The sequence below is a fragment of the Asparagus officinalis genome, chromosome 8 (assembly GCF_001876935.1).
Source record: "Asparagus officinalis chromosome 8, Aspof.V1, whole genome shotgun sequence".
Taxonomy (NCBI): Eukaryota; Viridiplantae; Streptophyta; class Magnoliopsida; order Asparagales; family Asparagaceae; genus Asparagus; species Asparagus officinalis.
The window spans coordinates 20285618-20292532 of record NC_033801.1 but is presented as its reverse complement, the minus strand read 5'-3'; the positions used below and the strand labels follow the sequence as shown (position 1 = coordinate 20292532).

The window sequence follows — 6915 nt, the reverse complement described above, 5'->3', positions numbered from 1 at the left end:
AGGGGAGCCGCCGACGGAAAGGGGGCTCTGGGTTTCCCTTTCATAGGGAACCCCTAGGTGGGCTGTCGACATCCTGTCTCGCACTTAAACGAGCGCTCGAGCTCGCTTGTTCTTCGACCTTGCCTGCAACTCGTCGTCAACTTCGCGTGCAGCTCGCGTGGACCTCGCATTGTGACTTCGCCTGCGGGTTTCCTCGAGCTCGCCTGAAGGTTGCGAGCTCGCCTGTAGCTGCGTCGAGATCGCCTGCAGATCTCCTAGCTCGCCTTCGGATATCGTCCGCGCCATGCTCGAGCTCACCTGAGGAGCTCGCTTGAAGCTCCTCGCCTGCGGAGGTTTGGATCCACACCCAAATCCAACAAAAACTAGGCAGGATCAATCCAGATTAAATCCTGGACTAGTTTGTGAGTGGCAGCAAAAGAAAGCCAAAGAATATGCATAGAAAATGCTTCATTCCAATAAATCTTTAAAATAACAATTTCCCTTTTCTTAAATAATTAAATCATGTCAAAGCGTGTTAAGCAAATTTTGACAAAGTTGATGTCTGAAAGCAAAATTTTGAGAGATTGACAAGGTTGTATTCCATATACAAAAATGCAACTTTACCAACAAGCAAATGATCCAATTTTCCATCCCCTTTCTTTCTTCTCTCTTATTTTTCTGTAAGGTTGTAGCTATGATGCTTCCATGATATGAAGATGCGCTTTAATGCCATATATTGCTCAGATTAAAGGTAGGAATACATTTATGAAGTACTATTCGGGGCTAAGGCACTTCACTTTGCAATGATGAAGGCAGCTTTTCTTGAAGCACAATTCACGGTGAGCTCTCAATTCCTCCAAGTTACTGGACTCCCTTTGCTTTTGTGATTTGTAGCATGCTATTATAATTTCACATCCATTTTACACGTGAAAAGCTCTACACGTAAAGTTAATCATCAGCTGGGGAAATAATAAAAATACTACAGTTTTATAAAGATAGGAAAGGGACTGGTTACCTTTTCTTTTGAAATTCCACATGCGGCTACTCCACGGCAAGAAATTAACAAACTAGCCACAATTCCATTTAGGTAATTAGAGTTTGTTTTTTCAAAGAAAGTGAGAATATGACCCGCTCTGGAGTTTAATTAATTTAGCAACCATTTCAAAGAGTTCGACTGCAACCAACCACTTTGATGTATTTTTTTAATGAAATTTTGATTCAAATCCCAAAATGCTCCAGAAAGCATCTGGCACGTGCGTGACAACATGTCTTCTTAATCAAACTTGAAACATTACGTGTGTTTAACGATACTTTAGTAATTTCAATTAAAATTCTACTAGAAAATATGTCAAGTTAATTGATTCCTATTGAAACCCATTAAAGTGTGTTTTTGCATTAATTAAACTTTAAATGTGGTTGTTGTAAATATAAATACAATGAATGTGGACATTACTAGAAGAAGACTCTTCACCTACTTGTGACTTTTAGTATTCTCTTTCACATCTATATAATGTAATCCATGGAAGACAAAATGTATAGAGGAATGAGGAAGATGAATAAAATGAGAATTATTTTTCTCCCTATTTCTTCTCTTGTCTATTTACATTTACATTTCATGTTTGATTCTTACTTTTGATATGTGATGTATGTAGATACAACAACGAGATTACAACACGTTATCAGCACGAGTCTCTAACCATCTTGGGATCATTGAATCCATGACAAAGAAAACTTTCGGTGTATGTTACGAATCGTATCTTTCGTGTAAGTCCAAATTTTGAAATTCACTGCACTAGTTCATGTGGAAAAGTAAGTAACTGTTCTTTTCTTTGAGTGCTAATTTTTATATGATTTTGATTATGTTTTTACCATGTTGTCTTCATATGTTAAAGTGTATTTTAATTGTATTCTTTCTTCAAATAAAATATTTCTGTTAGCAATCAATAAAATAAAAGAAGACCTTAGATATCAGTTTAGGCTCACCATAGTTACATGCTTTTTCTAAGCACATATTCTGTATGACAAGAGTATTTTGACCTTAGATACCAGTTAATTGCATATTCTAATATCAAGTTTTGTAGTGGAGAGATTCCATGATCCAAGTTCCAAGACCATCTCTTTCGTTCTTCTTAAGTCACTTATAGAGCTTGATGAAATAAGAGAAAACTAGGGAAGAAACAAGGAACAACATATTAGCCTTTGTTTTTCATGATTAATGATTAGTTTATTTTATGACGAATACATGAGATGGCCGGAAAGTAAAAGGTCTAGCATGAAAATGTTTTTCCATCACAATGTTAATTTGTTTGAATAACCTTCGGTAATCTTGATGATCCAGCTTTTCTATTTACTGGTTTTCTTTCGTAGACATTTTCAACGACCCTATTAGTTGAGAATAATTGAACAATTTGAATCTTATTATCATTGGGTATGTTATTAAGCATAACATCACTACTAGAAACAGGACTTTTAGCGACGGACAAATCCGTCGCTAAAAGTCAAAAATCCGTCGCTAAAGGTTTTAGCGACGGAAAAAATAAAATTCCGTCGCCAAAAACCCGTCAGTACAGTGAGGGTAGCTAAAATCATTTTTAGCGACGGAATATCCGTCGCTAAATTTCAGCGACGGAAAATTAGCGACGGATAATCCGTCGCACTATTTTTTTAAAAAAAAGAAAAAAAACATTAGCGACGGAAAATCCGTTGCTAAAACATCTTTTAGCGACGGAATATCCGTCGCTAATATGTTTTAGTGACGGAAAATCCGTCGCTATAACTATTTTTTTAAAAAAATAAAAAATAATTAAGACGAATTTTCCGTCGCCATTAACATTAGCGACGGAAAATCCGTCGGTAATGTTTTTTCCCGTATCTATTTTCCGTCGCTAAAAGTATATTTAGCGACGGCTAATCCGTTGCTAAATATTTCTAATATATTTTTAAAAATAATTTAAAAATTGAAAAAACCTGTACAATAATATAATAAATTTAAAAATCTGTTCAATCAGCAGTTAATATTTATTCTCACGCATATATAACACATATAATTTAATTAAAATATTCCAACATAATAAACGTTGTTTATACAGCACACACCATGATAAAAATTGTTTATACAACACACTCATTCATTGTTTTCAAAGGTAAAAAAACAAATCAATCCTCCTGATCATCATCATCATCCTCCTCATCACCAGCTCCACTTTGTCTAGAAGTCCCAGCCTGCAAATATAAATCAAACGTTAACATGGCATGACATTCAAGTATAGCAATAACAGAGAGTATCATGGCATATTCTTATGTATTATACGCACGCACGCACAATTTTTACAACAACGCATGCACACCCTAACCCCGCAAGGAAAGCTACTCCTACCTAATAGCAAGATAGAGAGAGGTCTTAGCCCAATACGTGTACATGCACATACGCGTACACGCACAATACGCGTACACGCACAATTTTCTCACCATACGCGCATGTACGCGTACATGCTGATACGTGTACATGCACATACGCATATACGCACACACGCACGCACACGTACACGCGCGCATGCATGCACACACGCATACACGCGTGCATGCACGCACGCATACACGCGTGCACGCATGCACGCACGCGTACATGTATCCACAAAAAAAGTACTGGAAAATGTTTTACCTTGGCAAGAGGAGCTAGGCAGTTGGTTGTGCAGCTAGCGTTGGAGACAATGTTAAGGTCTGGTGTGTATGACTTATGGTTCACTCCCATCACAAACATTGGTGCATCTTTGCTTGGTGCAGAGATGATAACTTTCTTGGCACCACCCTAAAAACATTACGATGTAATCCGGTGTTAATAAAATAAACTCATGTAATCCGGTGTTAATAAAATAAACTCACCGGCAATATACATCATTATATTGTACACAACAAGTCCAACTGGGTAAGAAACAATATGAGGAAACAGAAAAGAGTCTAAGTAGAAACTATCAGAATAGGTTGACAAATGTGTGAACTATGTGATGAAAAAGAAATTTCAGACTGCTTAAAATAAAAGCAAAAAGGGTTGCCTTCATAACTAAGATTCAAGGATTGGCAAAAAATTTGAAGTCAGGAGATTGTTCGAAATTATAATATTCTGTTTTACCAAATTACCATAATGAAAGAAGTTTCAACTTTCAACACTGACACTATTATTACTTTCAAATGAGCCCTGTGGCAAAATCAAATTCCTAACTATAAGAGAAAATACCTTCAAATAAGCAGCAGCCTTGTCCTTGTCAGTGAAGACACCAGTTGACTCCACAACAAAATCTGCACAAGCCTTGCCCCATGGGATCTCCTCTGGGTTCCTTTAAAACCCAGTAACAATTAGCTCACCAAAAAACAATACATAACAAAGAAATAAACACTATCGAGAATGATATGAAAGACAACACTAAGAAAAGGATGCCAACCTGCAACCAAATACAGCAACTTGCTTCTCACCAAAGAGAAGGGTGTTAGAGTCCTTGATCTTGATGTCGTGGTGCTTCCATTGCCCATGGACATTGTCATACTTAAACATGTAGGTCTGCAGAAAACCATTAACACCATTAATAAAACAATCTATACGCAAAGCCTTCTTTAAATGAATGAGATATTTGTTTATCCAAATATTATTGTCATGATCAGTCCCCCCCCCCTGAAATACAGATTAATCAATATTCAATATAATGAACATTGCACGAGAACAACTGCAAGAGAAGACCCTGACCTATTTCGAAGTCCTAGTAAGCAGAAAAAGCATCTTCCAGAAAAACTGACTGTTTAAAAACACTAGAACTCATGTTAGGTCCTTATGGCACCAGCCAAGACTGCTAATAAATATGGGCATCTAAAAAAGATTGGTAGTTTAAATTATAAGTCCATATTATCAGACAAGGGACAACAACAATAAAAGGGCCCTTTCAGAGAGGCCATCGTGTAAATTGTAGATATCAGAAGGTAATAAATATGGGCATCTAAAAAAAGAAAAGTAAATAATGTTGGATCATCTACAAGAAGACTATACTGTTAAGCAATTACAATGCTGAAAACTATTATGTTAGCATCACCTTTGTTAGCAACTAATATTGCATTTCAGAAAATTTGTTAGCAACTAATATTGCATTTCAGAAAATTTGTTAGCAACTAATATTGCATTTCAGAAAATTTGTTTACTGATATATCTAAAGTTTCATAAAGTGAAAATCCTACCATAATAATAAATATTGGAAACAACTATAATAGATTTAAGCAAAACTTCTATAGATAATGGGGAAAACCTCTCGCAGAACATTACTGAATAGTGAAGTCCACCAACCTAATTCTATGATATGCAACGAGACATTGATCTACATGTTAGTATAGCTATCTAAACAAAAATGCATACATTTGTAAACCATATTACTTACAAATCAAATGGCGCCAGACGCACGTTTTTCCGATAACTAAAAAAGTAATATTCCACAAGTCCAAAGTTTAAAAAAAAGGAATGATTTTTTTAGTTTGTAGAACTTTGACAACTGTAGATCAAAGTGAATAGAGTGAAATGAAAAATTTCTTCATGTATTATACAATTTTAAAAGGTGGGAAGGACAAGTTAATTATCACATGCTTAAAAACAAATTCTAGCATATGCAAATAAATGCATTTTTCCTTATTTTAGCAAAAGCAATGTATTTATGTGCAAAGCAACATTCTAACGTAGGTGATTTATACAATGTATTTTAGCTGGACTCATAAATCATATCAGTACACTTCCCCATCCAATACTAAAAAACAAATCACCATCCACTAACGAAATGATGCTATAACATTCTGAGAAAATCATCACTAAATTCGAGATCAAGCAGATCTAGCGCAAATCTCACTCTAGATCCCAAAGATTAGCTAATACCACAAACAGGTCATTATCCAATAACGAAATAAAAGCGACGAATCTAAGAAACAGTCATTAACACCACCAATTAGCAAGTAACTAAAACTTTCAAATCTCGATCCAGATCCAAGATCCAAATGATCATCAGCACAATGCAGATCTAAAGATCTGATCGAAATTGAAAAAGGAAACCGTCGACAGATCTAGAAGTTATACCATGTAATCGGTGGTGATGAAGGGATCATTGACGGCAACGAGCTCGACATCCTCGCTCTAAAGGATCACCCTCGCCACCAATCGCCCGATCCTTCCAAAACCTAAAAAAAAATCTTTATCAAATTAATAAGGTCTAAATGGAAGCAGATGATTACTAAAAGCAATATTCTTGGTTCTAAACTGTACTTAGCTACCAATGACCAAATCCAATCAAAAATTCAGATCAAAGCCCTAAATATAAAGATCAATTAGCTACCATTTAGACCTCATTATGTAGGGGAGAGAGAAAGAGAGATTGAAGGGGAGAGAGAAAGAGAGATTGATGGAAGAGAAGGGTACCTTGAGAGAGAGAAAGAGAGAGGGCGTCGGCGGCGGTGGTGGTTGGGGCGGGGGCGGCAGCGACGGCGGCTCGTCGGCGGTTCGGATCCGGTGAAGAGAACGAGATGGGGGGAGAGGAGGGGGGAATGAGGAGGGGGATGAGGAGAGAGGTGAATTGAGAGAGGGATTTGGGGATAAATCCTTTCTCAGGCGCGGGCTGTCCAAAATATTTGGGCACGTCCGCGCCTGTCGCTAAAGATATTTTTAGCGACGGAAAATTCCGTCGCTAAAGAAGTTTTTAGCGACGGAACTTTTAGCGCTGTTAAAAACCTCTTTAGCGACGAAAATTCCGTCGCTAAAGACTTCTTTAGCGACGGAATTTCCGTTGCTAAAAACCCGTCGGTAAATTTAAAGCAACGGAAAATTTCCGTCGCTAATATATCCATTTCCGTCGGCAAAAAATGTTTTGCCTACGGAAATATAGCGACGGAAATTTCCGTCGCTATATGTCATGTTAT

The 6915-nt window shown here is 37.0% G+C and overlaps 1 pseudogene; it reads right to left on the bottom strand.

The window, feature by feature from the left end:
• Positions 1 to 6915, bottom strand: part of LOC109820974 — an 11607-nt pseudogene that overhangs the window by 2800 nt on the left and 1892 nt on the right.